Source organism: Schistocerca cancellata, chromosome 12, assembly GCF_023864275.1.
Source record: "Schistocerca cancellata isolate TAMUIC-IGC-003103 chromosome 12, iqSchCanc2.1, whole genome shotgun sequence".
Taxonomy (NCBI): domain Eukaryota; kingdom Metazoa; phylum Arthropoda; class Insecta; order Orthoptera; family Acrididae; genus Schistocerca; species Schistocerca cancellata.
The window spans coordinates 95,748,375-95,769,340 of NC_064637.1; the positions used below are offsets into that span (position 1 = coordinate 95,748,375).

The window sequence follows — 20,966 nt, forward strand, 5'->3', positions numbered from 1 at the left end:
TTCGATATATCTTATATGACACTTAAATGTGTATGCATCGTCAAGGTTTTCCTTTCTTTGTCGAAAATTTTTCTGGCTATTTTAAAACCGTATTTGATACATTATTTACTTCTCTGTCGTTTGTTATATGATTATCCATCCGGATAACCAAGAGCGTTAACGTGCACGTTTCCGGTACACAAGGTGCGAGTCTTCGCTAGATAGCATACGCTCGCAGTTTAAAGACGCGGGTCGATGTGCCCGACGCTCTGGACGTGGTTTTTAGGTGGTTCTCCAAATAGCATTAGGTAAATGCTGGGCTGTACGCATCTCCAGTATCAGACAACGTTACCACGTCTGAACATGACATTAAAACTAGGCGATACAAATCGGTGTACAGATCCCGTCCCAGGGAAGGTGGAGTAGGAGGAGGGGATGACGGGAGGGGAAGGGTTGGAAGGGGGTGGCGTCAGGGGGGACATCCGGCACCAAATGCACTAACTTTGCCAAAACTGATATGCCGACCCCATCGCGAAACTGGAAAAAAACTAAATAGCGAATGTAGTCATCTACCTTGAGCGTCTGCTTTCTTAATCCAAATCACTCAGCAGCACCTTACTAAATCTTACTACATTCCAGTACCCTTGATTAGCTAATTTTTACTGATGTTCGTCACATAATCTCTTTTGTATGTCCTATGCCGCCAATTTTAAATTATCGAATTTTGAGCCCCCTTATCTTGTTAATTTTTTGAGACACCAGCTTACAATTTTCCATAATTATTGGATGCACCTTTCTGGATACACTGAACTAGAAGTATTACTGAAATTGTATTGTGGGGTGTGTTATCTTTTTTTTAAAAAACACTCAATTTATTGACGGAATTTTGTAAATAAATGAATATAAAAACAAAAAACACTGTGGCTATTTCAATTATTCTAGTTCCATACGTGTTGAATCTCACACTTAGCATGCTATGAAAATTTCATGTCTCAACCATCAGTACTTTTTTAGAAAACGGGATATTTATTGCAAAAAAATGTAGTTCAGAGATATTGAGGCTTAAAACATTTTTTATTACAAATTCTTATACAGACTCACATTTGCGCGTCTTTTATGCACTAGAATTGCCCTGGCCCATAGTTTGTGTTTTCTACAGTGTCACAACAGCCCAGTGCTTGCCTCCTCCTTTTTTTTCTCACTTCTTTTGTCATTTTTTTGAGCAGCTAACTCTGCTTCACATACACGGAGCTCTTCCAGTTCCCCCAGTCCTTACTCTGTGTTATGTCCAAATCGTTCCCCTAACTTCTCCAGAGCCTTAAGTCTTTCATAGTTCCCAACATTAACAGTTATTACAGCATCAGACACTACTAACTTTAGAGTCATAAGGCCAACAAATACATTTTTAGGCACGGCGCCACACAGCATTACTGAAAGGCTCATTCACGTTCTGGGTCTTCTTTAGTAGCTCAGGATTCGCCAAATCTCTGTAAATAGGTTTGATTGCCTCCATTATTGCCAAAGGAAGAGAATGTTTACCAATGTCATCCGTTTCTAAAGTTATTTTCCATTTCTATGCACTAGCGGGGCGTGGTCACATCAGAAACATTATCGTGGTTTCCTTCACTGCTAGCACACGAATTTTCAAGTACTACAGAAGAAAATGCAGGTCTCACGTATCTGTTACCCGCAAATTTGTGTTTCTTGAAGTTACTTTTACGCTTAGTCACTTTATTTACGTGTAAAAGCAATGGAAGTTAGCTTACTACAAAAATAGCTGATAATCACATTGCTTTCAACGAAAACTAGTGCCAGAAACAAAGGACTGATTTGTTTATTCGTAACGCCAACTTCTGAGACGTAGCAGGAGGCACAAAACAAAGCAATTCACAACCTTATAGACTGTGTAGTTCCCAAGATATGACTGCTCAACTGTGGCGTTATTTGCGTAGCCGAGAAATTTGACAGTCACACATCAACATTCAAAATATTATTTGAACATCTCACAATTGTCTGATTTTAATGTATTATATACCAAAATGTTCTGGAAAGTCCAAAGTACATTATGAAGAAGAAAACAGAAAATGTCAAATTTCAACAAATTTCCTGTACAATGTCCCCTTAAGTCATTGTTTTGGAGGTGAGTCTCTGTTACCATGTCCGAGATCACAAAGCCATAAAGCATCGTTTGAAGTACCACCATCTTGCAGATTAACAATTTAGCTGTGGTGGTTAGGCCACTACCCTTGAACGGCGGATACAACTGAAATAGTCTAGCTGAACCCCGATTACATACGTCGCTAATGTGGTTTCCAGAGTAGTATGGAGACAACCTCATGAATCCATGGAGCTTGCATGTCAACAAGGGACTGTTCGAGTAGTTGGAGGCTCTGTAATGGTGTGGGGCGTGTGCAGTTGGAGTGATATGGCACCTTTGATACGTCTCAGACAGGTGACACGTACGCAAGCATCCTTTCTGATCACCTGCATCCATTCATTCCCACTGTGAATTGCGGAGGACTTGGACAATTGCAGCAGGACAATGCCACACCCCACATGTCCAGAATTGCTACAGAGTGGCTGCAGGAACACTCTTCCGAGTTTAAACACTACCGCTAGCCACCAGACACCCCCCCCCCCCATCCCCCAGACGTTTACGTTGCTGAGCATGTCCGGGATGCCTTGCAACGTGCTGTTCAAATGAGATCTCCGCCCCCTAGTAATCTTATGGATTTATTGACAGCCCTGCAGGATTCATGGTGTCAATCCCCTCCAGCACTACTTCAGACATTAATCGAGTCCATGGCACGTTATGTTGCTGCACTTCTGCATTCTTGCTGGGGCTACACGATATTAGGCAAGTGTACCAGCTTCTTTGGCTGTTCAGTGTAGTCTTCATATCAAAAAGGTCAGAATTTCTTAGGAGGGGCTATCAGTAAGTAATGCAACGTTTCTTTTTTCTCGGCTAATTTTGATTTAAAAAAATGAGGAACTTGTTGTGGGGCATCGTGGAGTAACCCTGCTTCAGCCCCTATAGTTTCACGAAGTACCCATAGGCGGTGGTGCTATACGTAGCCTTCAAAATGGCATCTGTAAGGGAAGTGCGTTCCAAGCAGAGAGCTGTCATTGACTTTCGTTTGGTGGGAAAGCAAACCATCACAAACATTCGTAGACGCTTGCAGAATGTCTACGGAAACTTGACAGTGAACAAAGGCACGGTAATCGTTAGGCTGGATTTTTGTCATCGCAACAAGGTTACCCAGACCTATCCGATTTCCCGCGTGTCGGCCGGCCGCACACAGCTGTGACACCTGCCATCCTGGAACGTGCGGACACTCTCATTAGAGCTAATTGACGGATCACAATCAAACACCTCGCTGCTCAACTGGACGTTTCTGTTGGTAGTGGTGACCACATTCCTCCAATAGTTGGGGTACTCAAAGGTGTGTGGCAGCCAGGTTCCTCGCCTTCCAGCAGAAGACCATGAAGAGCAAGGAAAGACCATTGTACAGAATTACTTGTACGTTACGAGGCTGATAGTGACATATTTTTGTCCGACATCGTCACAGGCGATGAAGGATGGGTTGATCGCTTCGAACCGGAAACAAAAGGGCATTCCACGGAGTGGAGTCACACCATCTCTCCTCTGAAGAACGAGTTCAAATCCGCGCCCTCAGCACTTAAAGTTATGGCGACGGTCTGAAGGGGTAATTTTGTTTGATTTCCTCCTTCGTGGTGCTACCCTCTGCCTGTACGTCGCTACGAGAATGCAAACGACATGGCAATGCTACGTCTCACACAGATCTGTGTACCAGAGAGGGGCTCACAAAACTTCATTGGACTGTACCCCCTCACCCACTGTACAGCCCAGCTTTCATATCTTCGCCCTTCCGCCTTCTATCTATTTGACCCAATGAAGTATGCACTCCACAGGAAGCAGTGCGTGAAATTTTAGCATTATAAACTTTAATTCACTGTCACGCATGCTCCATGTACATACTACTGGTCCCCTCTCTTACCAGTAGCTTTCGTTATCCCAAGTACTGTGTACGTGACTCTGCAAAAATAACTGTACATTGGTGACGAAACACCAAATGACAAGAACAATGCTATGCGTGTTTTAATTATTATGGAGGTGAAATATTGTAATGGACTGACGCCTTCCGGCTATACAGGGTGTTACATAAAGGTACGGCCAAACTTTCAGGAAACATTCCTCACACACAAAGAAAGAAAATATGTTATGTGGACATGTGTCCGGAAACGCTTACTTTCCATGTTAGAGCTCATTTTATTACTTCTCTTCAAATCACATTAATCATGGAATGGAAAAACACAGCAACAGAACGTACCAGCGAGACTTCAAACACTTTGTTACAGGAAACGTTCAAAATGTCCTCCGTTAGCGAGGATACATGCATCCACCCTCCGTCGCATGGAATCCCTGATGCGCTGACGCAGCCCTGGAGAATGGCGTATTGTATCACAGCCGTCCACAATACGACCACGAAGAGTCCCTACATTTGGTACCGGAGTTGCGTACACAAGAGCTTTCAAATGCCCCCATAAATGAAAATCAAGAGGGTTGAGGTCAGGAGAGCGTGGAGGCCATGGAATTGGTCCGCCTCTACCAATCCATCGGTCACCGAATCTGTTGTTGAGAAGCGTACGAACTCTTCGACTGAAATGTGCAGGAACTCCGTCGTGCATGAACCACACGTTGTGTCGTACTTGTAAAGGCACATGTTCCAGCAGCACAGGTAGAGTATCCCGCATGAAATCATGATAACGTGCTCCATTGAGCGTAGGTGGAAGAACATGGGACCCACTCAAGACCTCACCAACAATGCCTGCCCAAACGTTCACAGAAAATCTGTGTTGATGACGTGATTGCACAATTGCGTGCGGATTCTCGTCAGCCCACACATGTTGATTATGAAAATTTACAATTTGATCACGTTGGAATGAAGCCTCATCTGTAAAGAGAACATTTGCACTGAAATGAGGATTGACACATTGTCGGATGAACCATTCGCAGAAGTCTACCCGTGGAGGCCAATCAGCTGCTGATAGTGCCTGCACACGCTGTACATGTTACGGAAATAACTGGTTCTCCCGCAGCACTCTCCATACAGTGACGTGGTCAACGTTACCTTTTACAGCAGCAACTTCTCTGACGCTGACATTAGGTTTATCGTCAACTGCACGAAGAATTGCCTCGTCCATTGCAAGTGTCCTCGTCGTTCTAGGCCTTCCCCAGTCGCGAGTCATAGGCTGGAATGTTCCGTGCTCCCTAAGACGCCGATCAATTGCTTCGAACGTCTTCCTGACGGGACACCTTCGTTCTGGAAATCTGTCTCGATACATATGTACCGCGCCACGGCTATTGCCCCGTGCTAATCCATACATCAAATGGGCATCTGCCAACTCCGCATTTGTAAACATTGCACTGACTGCAAAACCACGTTCGTGATGAACACTAACCTGTTGATGCTACGTACTGATGTGCTTGATGCTAGTACTGTAGAGCAATGAGTCGCATGTCAACACAAGCACCGAAGTCAGCATTACCTTCCTTCAATTGGGCCAACTGGCGGTGAATCGAGGAAGTACAGTACATACTGACGAAACTAAAATGAGCTCTAACATGGAAATTAAGCGTTTCCGGACACATGTCCACACAACATCTTTTCTTTATTTGTGTGTGACGAATGTTTCCTGAAAGTTTGGCCGTACCTTTTTGTAACACCCTGTATGTTAACGTACCTCTGCCTCAACATGTAATCCAGTAAATCTGAATAATTTTTTGTATTCCTGACGAGATGTTATTGCAACTGTGTATATAAGTTGCTTAACATATTTTAACTGTTAACTTATTTAGGTTGTCAATATTTACTTCTGATGGCGACGTTTTGATAAATGTTCAATGAATTTTCCAATTTGCAATTGACTGACTGACTGTTTACTATTTCTACAAGATGATTTCATCCTGTGGTTGCTGCTCCACCCATGTACAAATTCTTAAAGCGTTCATGATACGTTAATGGCGGCCTTCACACGTGATCGTAGCAACTACCATCACGTGTTCTCTGACAGATGCGAAGGGTTTATGCTGTGCTTGGTGCACAACAAGATGATCTTCCTCTGTGATGGTTACATGTTGTCTACCGGAATGTTGATAAATAATATGCCAGCCTCCACTTTGTGTTCAAGTCCTGCTTTGGGACACTGTTACATCTCAGTGCTCCACAAAGCTGATCACTACACGATTCAATCAGTCAGCCAAATGGAGATCGACGAGGAACCATTATGAGACGCATTCGGGTGGTTATAGCTCTGTGCCACACAAGTATGCAGAATCAGCCTGTCTTTAACAGTGATCAAACATACATGTCAGTGTTCACTCCCCTTACATACCTTACCAACCCTGGTAGCAACACTGTACATAGACAACACTAATGTCCTATGGTGGCTGTTCCCCCTGTCACAGAGAACTGCAGCTCAAATCTTATACATATCTGCTGGTTCAAATGGCTCTGAGCACTATGGGACTTAACAGCTGAGGTCATCAGTTCCCTAGAACTTAGAATTACTTAAACCTAACTAACCTAAGGACATCACACACATCCGTGCCCGAGGCAGGATTCGAACCTGCGACCGTAGCGGTCGCGCGGTTCCAGACAGACGCGCCTAGAACCGCTCGGCCACTCTGGCCGGCATATCTACTGGTGGTGTGCATGTGCGTAAAGGTACTTTGACGCCCTGCCATTTCCCCTGTGTTCTACGTATTTTTCTCAGGCTGTGTAGAGAAAGTTGCATTATAATTTTGCACAGCAGTTCTTCTCCAGTTCAGAATGCCTCCTTCTCTTATGATATGGAAACATTACTTATGTTTTTAATAAATGCTTATTCTTTATGTGTCATATATTTACAGCTGTTTCGTAACGTTTTGCGTATTTTGTTGCAGATGTTGACCCAAGGACCTGAGATTGGTGAAGTGTCTCCTTTCAAACGGATGGACACATGAATACCAGCAACCACTGCACGAAGGGTAGGCATCTACAACAACCCAAGGGACCTGTGCCCTGTGGAGTGTCTCGTTTCACCTGGATGGACAGATTAGCACCAGAAACCACTACAAAAAGGGTAGGCCTATACACCAACCCAGTGGACGTTTGCTTTGTGGAGTGTCTCCTTTCCAATGGATGGGCAGATGAACACCAGTAACCACCGCACAAAGGATAGTCCTATACAGCAACTCAGAGGCCCTATGCTCTATGGAGTGTCTCGTTTCAAAAGGATGTGCAGATAAATGTCAGCAACCGCACGAAGGGTACACAACAACACAAGGGACCTACAGTCCATGGAATACCTCCTTTCAAATGGATGGGTGGATTAACACCAGAAACCACTGCAAAAGGGGTATGAACAGTCTGTCATGGAAAAATTTAAACAGAAAGCTCCCGATGATATGGAAACAGAGCAAAGACAATGGAAGCTATTCAGAGATGTCTCCATTCTGAATTACAGTTGGACAGGACATCCACCAACATGGTAGGAAGTAAATGTGCAACTCCTACCGATTATGTTACAGTAACAAATGCCACTTGTTCTCAATGTGACCAAACAGGGTGATAAGGCATGGAACGCAATGAAGTACGTGGTATGTATAGAGAAAAGGGCAGGATGCCAGTACCAAGCAGAAGTTGGAAGAGTAAGGGAAACTAAGAGGTGACAAAGCTGTGCAGTCGAACACGGTCGCAGTAAATAAGCCCACAGTCTGAACAGTAGACTGTGCCACAGAAAACGATGTATTAGGAAGTGTTGTGCACGACTGAGGAAGCAATTGAAGCTACTGTCAGATACAGGGGCACATCTGTTGAGAAGAAAAATATTCCTGTTAGTTGTAATTTTAGAATACATGAAGCAGGAGTATCTTGGCTGAGAAATGTCTCCAGCGAAACACTATGTAGGAGTGAGTGCTGTATCTTGAAGATAGTGTACCTAGGAAGAAATGATGTTTTCAGATCAGTGTATCCAGTTAGCGACCGTTTCTAGAATCACATTAGGGTGCTGGAGACCTCCATAACTGGTTGCTGACATTTTCTATTGTTTTTGTTGTTGCTAGACATGAGGTTGTGTTTTGTGCTGCAACTGTAAATATTTTCAGAGCCACATACATACATACTGTACAATATATTATTTATATCTCGTCTGTACCAGAGCTGATGGGGAATCCTTGGTGTCCATGAAGCCTTAGTTCTTTGTAGAGCATTTAGAGGACGAGTTCGGGGAGGTGGAGGGCTTGTCAAAAATGCAGTCAGGGTCAGTCTTGATAAAAATAGCATCCTCTGCCCAGTCACGGGCATTAGTCGTTTATAAGAAGCTGGGGGATGCTTCTTTTACTATCACGCCCCATAAAAGCTTAAATATGGTCCAGGGCATTATCTTCCACAGGGATCTTCTTTTACAGTCCGATGACGAGTTGCGCGCCATCTTAGAGCGACGAGGTGTCCATTTTGTCTGGCACGTCCACTGGGGTCTGATGGATAATCAGGTTGCCACCGGTGCCTTCATCTTGGCCTTCGAGGGTGACGCATTACCTGAGAAGGTCAAGGTGACGGTCTGCCACTGTGATGCCAAGCCATATATCCCTCCTCTGATGCAGTGCTTCAAGTGTTGGAAGTTCAGCCATATGTCTTCCCGCTGTGCTTCCAGCCTCATTGTCGCACTTATGGTCATCCATCCCATCCAGATACTCCATGTTATGTCTGCCTTCCATCTGTGTCAACTGCAGAGAGCACCATCCCCCTTGCTCTCCAGACTGTAAGATTCTACAGAAGGAAAGGAAAATTGTGGAATACAAGACCCTGGACCGACTGACCTACACTGAGGCTAAACGGAAATTTGAATGGCTTCATCCCACGTGCATGACATCATCTTATTCTTATGCCACCACTGTCACTCCTGTTAGAGCTCCATCAGCTGCACCATATACAGTCAGTTCTCAGAGCCGAGGTAACCCACCTGCCCCCTTGATGGTGGAGGGCACTTCCCTCCTTGTTGCTCCCAGACCACTTACCTCGGGAGCAGCACTCCCCCCACTCCCCCGCCCCCCCCCCCCCAACCACCATGGATGCCAGTCCCCACTTCTAAGCTGGAGAAGCGTAAGTCTTCTTCGGCTTCTCTCGCTAGGAATGGATCCCTTGGGTCACTCCCTTCCCAGGTTCCTACCAGTCACTCAGCAGACACCCACCAGTGGCTGAAGAAGCCACAGCTTGCTGGTCGTAGAGCTTCATGGTCCTCTTCAGTCCCGGAGACTGAATAAAAGAAGCCCTCCCAACAAGGGCAACCAAAGGAACAGCGCTTAAAATCGAAATTGAAGACACCTAAGTCCAAGGAACCTGTGGTGGAACCCACTCCACCGCTACCTACAAGCTCTACGTCTGAGGATGAGGTGGAGATTCTAGTGTCGACTGCGGACCTAGATCTCGCCGGTCCTTCTGACATGATGGATGTGGCTCCTTTCGGTACTCAGTCGGTGGCAGCAGGTGACCCAGTGGCGTAATTTGCCTCCTTGGTCCCTTCTCGCCTTTATCGGCCATGGACAATGTCATCCTCCAGTGGAACTGCAGCAATTTTTTCCACCATCTAGCTGAGCTCCGCCAACTTCTCAGCCTTCGCCCATTCTTCTGCATTGCTCTTCACAAAACTTGGTTTCCAGCGATGCGAACCCAGCCCTCCGTGGCTATCGGGGTTGTTATAGGAACCGGACAGCTTAGGAGAGGGTAACTAGTGGCATCTGGATCTACGTCCTTCACTCCCTTTACAGCAAGTCTGTCCCTCTACAAACACCTGTTTGGGTGTGGATGCCTCAGGCTGTTACTGTCTGCAGTCTCTATCTTCCACCATGTCCTAGCTGCACTGACAGCCCAATTTCCAGCATCTTTTCTGTTACTGGGCGACTTCAACGTTCATAATCCTCTGTGGGGTGGATCTGTGGCCACAGGCCGAGGCAGCGTAGTTGAGCAAGTATTGTCACAGCTCGACCTTTCCCCCTTTATATACTGCTGCCTTCACACATTTCAGTGTGGCGCGTGGTATATACTCAGCCATCGACCGTTTGATCTGCAGCCCTAGTCTATTACCATCTGCCCAATGGAGTGTGCATGACGACTTGTGCGGTAGTGACCACTTTCTCATCTTTCTGTCACTACCACAGTGTCATTCTTCCAGGCGCCCCTGCAGCTGGCCTATGAATTAGGCTGACTGGGACTTGTTCACCTCCATTGACACTATTGAGCCTCTTTCCAATGACGCCCTTGATGCGGTGGTTCACTCAGTCACCACCAGCATCGCTTCTGCTGCAGAATCTACCATTCCCTGTTCGTCTGGGTCCCCTTGGCGGAGGACTGTGCCTTAATGGTCGCCTGAGATCGCTGGGGCGATTAAAGATCACAGGCGAGCACTCCAGCGACACAAGCAGCATCGTGAATTGGAACACCTCATTGCTTTAAATGGCTCCGTGCGCTAGCCCGCTGTCTCATTCGCCATCACAAGCAGGAGTGCTGGGAAAGATATGTCTCCACCATTGATCTCCATACCTCTCCATTGCAGGTTTGGGCCAAGATTACACACTTCTATGGCTATCGGACCCCTGTCAGGGTACCTGCGCTTTCACTGAATGGAGCAGTCTGTACTGACTCGGCACAATTGCAAACCGCTTAGCAGAGCATTTAACTCAGAGTTCCGTTCTGCGAATTACCCACTGGCCTTCTGCTCCCTGAACATCAGAGTCTTTCATTTCGCACGCGCCACCCTGAATCATACATTGTTCCGTTCAGTGAGTGGGAATTCCAAAGTGCCCTAGCTACTTGCTCTGATACTGCTCTCTGGCCAGATCGCATCCACTGTCAGATGCTCAAACACCTCTGAGCGGACTGCCAGCGACGCCTCTAAGACCTGTACAACCGTATCTGGGTTGAGGGTGAGTTCCCGTCGCAATGGTGGGAAAGCATTGTAATCCCCATTTTGAAACCTGGCAAGAACCAACTGGAGGTGGACAGCTACCGCCCCATTAACCTCACCAACGTTCTTTGCAAGTTGCTTCAACGCATGGTGAGCCAGCGGTCGAGTTGGCTACTTGAGTCTCGGGGCCTTCTGGCTTCGTCTCAGGGTGGGTTCCATAAGGGCCGCTCTGCCGCCGATAATCTAGGGTGCCTGGAGTCTGCTATCCATATGGCCTTTGCCCGCAATCAGCACCTGGTTGCTGTCTTTTTTGACATGTGGAAGGCACATCATACGACATGGTGACATCACACCCTCTCTACGCTTCATGGTTGGGGTCTTCGGGCTCCACTCCCAATTTTCATACAAAATTTTCTGCCGCTTCATTCCTTCCGCGTGCAACATGCGGCCTCCCATAGTTCCTTCCGAGTTCAGGAGAAAGGGCTCCAACAAAGATCTGTCTTAAGTGTCTGCCTCTTTTTAATTGCAATTAATGGGCTCGCTGCGGCGTTGGAAACGTCTGTCTCAGCTTCCTTGTGTGCTGACGACTTCTACCTATGCTATAGCTCCATTGGCATTGCAGCTGCTGAACGGCAGCTGCAAGGCGCTATCCACAAGGCGCAGTCTTGAACTGTAGTGCATGGCTTTCAGTTTTCAGCTGCTAAGACCTGCGTTATGCATTTCTGCAGGGGAGACACTGTTCACCCTGAGCCATGGCTTTATCTTGACAGCGAACCTCTTGCTGTGGTGGAGAAGCATCGCTTTTTGGGATTAGTTTTTGATACCCAGTTCACTTGGCTCCCTCATATTCGGCAGCTTAAACAGACATGTTGGTGGCATCTTAAAGCTTTTCGTTGCTTGAGTCACAGCAGCTGGAGTGCCGATCGGTCTACCCTTCTACGCCTCTACCAGGCGTTAATTCAGCCCTGTCTCGATTATGGGAGCCTGGCTTACGGTACAGCATCCCCTTCTGCATTGTGATTGCTGGACCCCATCCTTCACAACAGGATCCAACTTTCCACTGGAGTTTTCGAGACAAGCCCTATGAACATCATACTTGTGGAGGCAGGTGTCCCTCCACTGCAGTTCTAGTGCCAACGATTACTGGCTGCCTAAGCTACACATGTTTGTATCTTGCCCAGGCATCCCAATTATCGTCTCCTGTTCCCTCAGTCTGTCGTCGATCTTCCAGAATGCCGGTCCCGGTTAGGTTGTACAATCGCAGTTCGTGTCAGAGCTCTTCTTTCTGGGCTTAGGTTTTCCCTCTTTCACCTCTTTTCCGGGTTCCTCTGCATACACCGCCGTGGTGTGTGCCACGCCCATGCCTTTGGCTCGATTTGGCACAGGGCCCAAAGAACAGTTCCTCCTGAGGCCCTCCGCCGCCGCTTTATTTCAATCCTTGGCGTGTTTGTCTATACTGACGGTTAGATGGATGCTGGTTGTGTCAGTTCTGCTCTTACTCTAGGGAATAATCATGAACAACACTCATTGCCGGCTGGCTGCAGCATTTTCACTGCCGAGCTGGTCGCCATCTCTCGCGCCCTAGAGTATATCCGCTCGTGCTCAGGTGAGTCCTTTGTTATCTGTAGTGACTCCCTGAGCGGTTTACGAACCATTGAACAGTGTTTCCCTCGCTCTCATCTGGTGATGGCTATCCAGGAGTCCCTCCATACTCTTGCCCATTGCGGCCACTCTATGGCCTTTGTCTGGACCCCGGGTCATGTCGGCATCCTGGGAAATGAACGTGTTGACATGCTGGCCAAATAGGCTGTCGGTGCACCAGCCTTGGCGACTGGCCTTTCAGAGAGTGACCTCAGGTCAGTTTTGCGGCAGAAGAATGGCGCACCCTTCCTTTCACCCAACAAACTTCTGGCCATCAAGGAGGCTACCGGTGTGTGGCGCTCTTCCTTGCGGGTCTCTTGCAAGGAGTCTGCTGTTCTCTGCCAGCTGCACATTGGCCACACGCAGTTGATACATAGCTATTTATTGCGCCATGAGGACCCACCCATATGTCGCTGTGGGTCAGCTTTGACGGTGGTCCACATTTTGTTGGCCTGTTCCCTTTTAACTGCGCACAGGCTGATATGCTCCCTGCACTATTAACAGATGACACTGCCATGGCAGGCTTAGTTTTGCGTTTTATTCAGGCCGGGGGCTTTTATCACTTGATCTAATTGTCTGTCCTTTTTTTGTGTTGAGTCTGGCCTTTGGCCTACGATTTTACCTTTGGCCTACGATTTTACACTAGGTTTTTTTATTGTGTTTCTTGGTGGTTGGTTTTTCCTTTTTTGTCTCTATGGTCAGCCAACCACTGTCACATTCTGTGTGATTTTAATTCCTTTTGTCTGGTCTCTGAGTCGTTCTTGTCCTGTGTCGTCTCTTGTCATCTCCATTGTTTGTTTTTATTCCTTGTAAGTGCTTCAAGTTCGTGGAAAAAGGGACTGATGGCCGAAGCAGTCTGGTCTGTTCAAACCCACAAACCAACCAACCACACACGAAACTGCATGAGATTACATAAGAAATGTTCCCTTAATTGACAATAATGTGTTCAACTTGTGTAGTATGTTATGAGTACCAACAGTGATTCCTCAGTCAAAAGGAAATATTACATTTATTCAGCCCAAGAAACAATTTTTGCTAATTTTTGATGCAAAAAGACAATTTGCAAAGCCCATGGCTGAACAGTGAAACTGTAAGTGATTAAATAAGAACAATGGCTATGCTGACAAATGTGTCCCTATACTGAGTTTTTGATCAGGAAGAGTGTGAAGCAAGCTTGTTCAGCTTGCATGCAAACCTTCAAATCATTGTGTGAACAGAATAACATTAAGTCAGATTATCTGGACACTATGAAATAATAGTAAGTGGTTAAATGTAGTTCTTAGATCTGATAGTACTGCATAGGAACCTGCACCAAAAATTGTGTTGATGGAAGGAGTTATGTTGTAAATGGTATGACATAGAGACAGACTGAATTATACATACAAAAACGATGAATAAAGGTATAATACCAAAGATACACCTGTAATAATGTAAATAATGAGAGAACCAACATTTCCTTTTTAAATTTAGAGTTATCTTTAGTTCATGTGGTTACAGAGTTCGATGTAGGAAGAAAGTTAAATAGTTTATAAAACTGAATGGTGAACAGCATAACGAGACAAAACAGTCTAGATAATTAACACATTTATTATCATGATGTTTGTAAGCATAATGATAATTATACTGGATACAGTAACATGCTGCTGCAAGCATTATAAATGTTTCCGAGCTTGTTTTATAGTTGTGTGGAACTATTTGATAATCATGGTTCTTGTAGAAAAAATAGTGTTTGAATTATTATCGTAATCCAGTGTCCAGAGAATACCTTATCCTGACAACCTCTTAATGTAAATACAGAGGAGATAATGCTTCATGAAAGTGCCCGTAAAGACCAAAACATATCAATATCTTTTAGAAGTTACTTTTCTAAAGAAAAGTATTGTAATTATGATAGGATTACATTTGAATATTGCAAAGTTAATGTACTCTATTTTAGACTATTAATTATAATTGGTGTCTTGAAATGTAATAGTTGTACTAATATAATCATGTACAAAGCGAGGAAAACGAAAATCGGAAACAAAGTACCAGATCAACTATCTCTACTCAGAAGAGTAATATCAATTTTCCAAAGAGTGGAGTTGTCTTATCAACAACGAAAACCGAAGTCCTGGAAAAACACTGAATGCATCGTAAGTACAGGCAAAGTTTGGATGTTGCAGTATCCAAACACCAAACGGTCAGGCGATAGAGGCACACAGATAAAGGGGTTTGTGAAATAACTAATGTGACAATTAATAAAGGAAGGTCTTAGGACGATAAAGGAATGAATAAGGTGACAGAATTAATGAAGCTAAGCCCTTAGACAATAAAGGAATAAGATCTGATACCGTGAGTAGTAGCTGTGAAAGCGGAAGAGAGAGGGCTCGTGGTAGGGAATGCAATATACATAATGAAAAGCCAATGAAGGGCTTAGGGCAGAGTTTGAGACGACATAGGAAAAATGCTCTTTCCTTTCCATTGAGTATCTGACGAATGCAAGAAGAACACCACACCCTGGTGCTTAATAAGTCAATAAAATAAGCCCTTTGGTGCTGCATCATGCCATGGGCAGGTGGGGTCGAAAAGGAAAACTAGACAGAACTTTAGGATGAATGCTCACAAGTCAGATGTAAGAGTTTGTGAGAAGCAGTCATGAATGCACACAGCCAGACCTACAAGGAAAAGGCTCGTTAGCAATATGGCTCTGTTGATCTTAGATTTTGTATGGGGGTTTCATTTACAATACCAAATGATGAAGAGCACTCACTGTCTCTGCAGAAGGACTTCGCTAATAGTGCAGGAGAACCTAAGCTAAAAAAAAAAATTTGTAACTGATTTTCCTATGTATCCTTCATACAGAAATAATCCAGACATGCAAGTCTTCCTCCCATTTCAGTCGAATGGCTGAACTCCCTCTAGCACAATCCCATGTCATTGAAATGTGTTCCAAATCTCATGCTCAAGATGCAACAACATACAACTGTTACAATGATAAACATCGATCACAGTCATCTACAGACAAAAGAATTTATTTTGTTGTATGAGGATCATTCAATAATTAAAGAGAAAAATTGCTCTGGAGAAAAACTGTCAATAGGCCAAGTTTGATACTTTTATGGCTTTAAGTTCGAATCACTGGGATGAGCTCTGGTCAGCTGATGCGTAAACATTGTTTTGTCTATAATCTCAAAAATACATTTCAAGATGGCGAGTCCACTTGAAACGCCCACAATAGTTCAACAATGTTCTGTTGTTCGTTTTTCATTTGTTGAAGGCGAGAAACCACTGAAAATATACTACAGAATGTCTAAAGTTAATGGTGAAGGTTGTATGAATCGTGCAAATTTTTAAAAGTGAGTTGAGCAGTTCAAAAATGGTCAAAACTCACTGACTGACGAACACCGTTCTGGCCGACTTGCAGTTTCAACTCCCTCACTGAAAGTCGAATTGATGACATTATTCGTGCCGACCGCCCTGTGACTGAGGAAATGATAGTTGATAATGTTCATGTTAGTACTAGTACATTTCATAATATTATCTGTAACAAACTCAAGTACAACAAAACATACGCAAGTTGGGTCCCAAAGGATTGGTACGGCTACACAAAGAAACAAGGCTGAGTGTGTGCACAGAGCTAAAGGGATGTTATGAAAAGAAGGTGAGTACTTCCTCAACAAAATTTTAACTTTTGATGAAACTTGGTTTACTATTATGAGCCAGAATCAAAAAGACATAGCTTTTAGTGGAAGCACACCAACTTAGATGTCAAGGAAAAATTCAAAACCTAAGCATCAACAGGAAAAGTCATGTTGACGGTGTTTCAGGACGCTGGAGGTAAAGTTTTTTGTGATTATCTCGAAGAGCAGAGTACAATGAACAGCCAATACTACTCGGATTTGCTTTTAAATAGAGTGAACCCAGCCATGACAGAGACACACAGTGGATCTCAGAGGAGAGGTGTGATTCTCCAGTAAGACAATGCATGTTCTCATATTGCTCAGCTAACTAGTGAAACCATCGACATAATGACCTGGGAAGTACTGTCTCATCCCCCTTAAGTCCTGATTTAACATCTAGTGATTTCCATTTGTTTGGTGCACTGCACAGGAGGAGGCATCATATGGGGAGAGGTACTAGGATAATGAGGATGTGAAAAAGCTAGTGGGAAATTGGTTCATACATCAAGATAAAGAGTTCTTTGCAGCCAGAATAAAAAGCTTGGAGCCCTCTGGAACAAGTGCATAAATGTTCAAGGGATTATGTTGAAAAGTAGAAAAAATATTGTTTTGTAAAATAAACGCTTTTTTCCCCAGACCAATTTGTCTATTCAGTTATTGAATGACCCTTGTACTTACATATAATGAAGGAACAAAATAAGTCTTGAAACATTTTGTTGCTTAATGCCGAGTGTTAATGGAATCAGATACGTGTAAAATTAGTGAGGAACTCGTTAGAAGCATCAAATACATCTTAAGACAAAAAAGGCGCACCACGAAGGAGGTATGCAAATTAGTCACAAACTGATACTCATGCAGGTATCAGCAGAAAATGCAAAACTGTAAACGTTGGCAGCCAATGGATGAATGTGGGACACAGCAGCTCAATTTCAGTGCCCATGTTAGTAAACAGGAGACACATCAACAAGAGGTCATAATGCCTTAGCGAATAGTCTGTTTATTTAGATGAATAGTAGATATGTCTCACAGGTAGCATTGTCAACAGTACACTCAGATGACAATATTTGAGAGAGGGTGTGTAGTTGGTATGAAGAAGCCAGCTGAAATAATCAGCAAAGCGACATGTGAATAGGATTAATGCCACTCTTTAACAATGTTGACAGGTATGGTTAAAACATGGCTGAACACAGTGTTGAGGAGTAAGCTATTGACTTAGAGGGATCACAGAATATGAGGACTGAGCAGCCATCGGAGAGACTCTCAGACTCCCGTATTCATCATTATCATTGATTCTGTGTGCAGCCAGTGCTTTAGTGACCATAAGGACCATTAATAGGTGGCTCACAGAAAGGTCGCTGAGCCCACTGTGCCCTTTGTGCCCACTACCATTGATCTCTGAACACAAACAAGCCTGTTTGCAATGGTGTCATGTACATTCAGTCTGGAATCCCATACACTGGAGTAGAACTGTTTTCAGTGATGAGGTCCACTTCGAAACAAACTCTGATGACCACCCCAGTAGGATACCAACATGACTCTTGCATGCCATGGGCTCAACAACTAGGAATGGTGGTCTGGGGCACCATTTCATTTCATAATATCTGCAGCAACCTAGCAGGACAGTTGTACTCCGACCATACCAACAGCCTATGTTGTTGCTTTTCATGGTAAGCCATCTTGGGCTTACGTATCAGCAAGACAATTCCTGCCCCCATATGGCGAGACTTTCTATTGATTGTCTTTGTGCTTGCCAAGTACTGCTCCATTGTTGCTGCTTTATGTGAAAGAAGAAGTTGTCTTGGGCAATGGGCATTGGCAATATAACTTTGCTGCAAAATTGGAAAATGCGTTTGTAGATTGTACAGTATTTGTGCCTCATGTTCAGCAACTGAACGTATCTCAAAAAGTTTTCATTAATATTTCACATTTTTAGTAGTTAAAATGTGTGAAATGTCATTTTAAGTACTTAGTTCATTGTTGTAAGTACGCTACAATAACTGAAACATGGAATACTATAAGTTTTTGTTGTAATAGAATGGGTGTTTCACGTAACACTACATATGCATAACTTGAATCTCCAGAAACCAGTATACAGAAATTAAAGACACTCTTACTTTTATATTCATTAGATCAGCTAGAAATTTATTTTCATAAATAGAATTGTGCAGTATTTGGATCAGCGAAGAGCTACTTGCAACCACAACTACTAAATCATTCCAGATACTTCTTTTTTCCACAGCATACTCATAAAAATATGTACAAAGACTGGATTTGGCCTGAAAGTAATTGTCACTGAGTGTTCCTGAAATGAATGATTGCAAAAGATTAAATGACACATTTCTGTTTAACCATGAACCATTAGGAGATAAATGATTATCTTCAGATATAGAACGACCCAACATAATTGGCTCAACAGGTTTCACGTAAGTATTGAACTCAGTTTTATATTCCAGAAAGAGATTTTCACTCTGCAGCGGAGTGTGCGCTGATATGAAACTTTGTGGCAGATTAAAACTGTGTACCGGACCGAGACTCTAACTCGGGACCTTTATATTTTTCATTGGTGTGCCAGTTCCTTGTTCATCACATCTGGTGAACACAGATTCTATTTCAGGTACTTTGTTGTTTGTATAGAAAATTAATTACTTTTCATCCAATAATCCCTATGGCAATGAAATTATAAACTTCCTCTACTAAATGATCTTTTACTCATAGTGTCACAAAATGTGAATTTCATATTTTTTGGATGATAAAATTGCAGGAATAAAAAAAATATTAGGTTTTCCCCTCAACAAAAATGCAGGATGACAAATATTTGAAAATGTCAGATGAACATTTAATTAAAATGAATTACTATTACATTTTCATGATAGTCCTTTCTGTATGAGTCATAGCACTCTGTCATATTATTAGAATCTATTCAACAAATGAAAGACAAGGAAGAATGATATATTTTTGAGAACATGGATAGATCACGAAGCAAACTAGTAAATCCACACCTTAGATTAAATGAAGCATCCTACATCAGTTGTGTGGGATTTAAAATTCTATAAACAAATCAGTTCTGTTTATTTCCATTCTCTAATTAGCTACATAATAAGCTTTGGAGGAATTTAACTACCAGTGATTATATTTCCAGAATACAGAACTGTGTTATAAGAATTATCTCTGGTATTAGCTTTGTAACACTCTGAAGAAACCTCTTACAAAACTTGTAGTTTGACAGATATTCCCAGTACACATATTCATTAATGTCTTTTGGTGTTATTAATGCTCCTGTTTTCTTGAGAAAGTAGTGCAAAATATTATGATACACAATTTATTTCAAGACTTCAACAAATTATCATTAAGATACCATAACCCAGAGATCAGTATACCATAACCCAGAGATCTATCTTGGTGATGTGTGGCTTACAAATACTGTAGCAATGTAATGTACTGCCCTGACAAGTTCACTGACATTAATACACTGTATTTGAACATCATGACTTCTCATTTCATTGTTGTGTTTGAGAAAACTGTTGACTAAAATAGTTGTAGTTACAATAGTCACTCTTCTTTGGTGGTAATAATGATGTAATCTGTAAGTTGATGACAGAATTGTGATCAAAATACATCATTTTGTAGCTTTGTTGTGGAGACACAGAGAAGCAAGTTATTACTTGCATAAAAGCATTTTAGTCCAGTGGGAGGAAATTAATCACACCATGGTAATGAAGTGTAACACTCAGCATTCAGGTCCATTATATGAAGAATTCAATCATTGACTTAGATATAGGACATACCTCAATCAACAGCAAGTTGAATTAAAACTATAACAAGAAATTTTGACTTCTCCTATAAATTAACAGGTGCATCATTCATAAAAATAAAAAAAAGCTGACACTTATTGGTGTTCAACAGACAAAAACGAATGTGTAACATTTGTGCACCATTTCAAACAAGCCATGGAAGAATCTATGATAATTTGTTTTTTCATGAGCAGCAGACTAAGTCATTGTCTAATTACCATATGTACTTTCATCTCCAACATATCTACATCAGAAAATTGTGAAATAAAGAGTGTGAGGAAATGAAGACTGTACTAATTGCTGTATGTTCTGTATAGATAAAACTGGAAAATTTTCAAATACAGTATCTAGAACAAATAAGTCTCTACCAGTCAAAACATAGCAGTAAGTCAATAAATGAATACCAGAGACACACACTGAATGATGCTAGAGATAGTTTACTCTCATTATAACAAATATAAGTTTATTTCTGCTAAATAAGATTTTGAAGTATTATGAACATTGAACACAATTTGGCAGTTATATACACTTTTGCAGTTCAGATATTTTTTCAGGAATGTAATCTTAAAATGCAGTTACGAATTGGTTTCTACCATGTAAGGAATGGTCATTACATATTCTTGAAAAGAATTATCGAGAAAGTGGAAATTGGTTTGTTTCTATAAGTAACAAGGATGTCTTCATGAACCCTTAGGCATGGAAGACCATGTAGCAGTGCTAATCCAGATATTGTCTGAAATTACAAAAGGACACCAATAGGAATGGTGCAAAAGCTCCAAGTAAGTATTCGTCTTGAGTATGGTACACATAACTACCTATTTCACATTGGACACTTCAATGAATATTACTTATTACTTACCAATATAAGCATTTTATAGGTAGTGTGCACTTGCAATATTTCACGGTTGCAGAAAGACTGTCCCAACTC

The 20,966-nt window shown here is 42.9% G+C and overlaps 1 long non-coding RNA gene across 1 annotated transcript in view; it reads left to right on the forward strand.

Moving 5' to 3' along the window:
• LOC126109735 (uncharacterized) overlaps positions 1 to 8,045 on the forward strand; it is a 196,045-nt gene extending 188,000 nt beyond the window's left edge. The window contains exon 3 of the long non-coding RNA XR_007523720.1: positions 6,947 to 8,045. This is a non-coding gene — a long non-coding RNA (uncharacterized LOC126109735). The remainder of the gene's footprint in view (positions 1 to 6,946) is intronic.
• Positions 8,046 to 20,966: the final 12,921 nt, after the last annotated feature.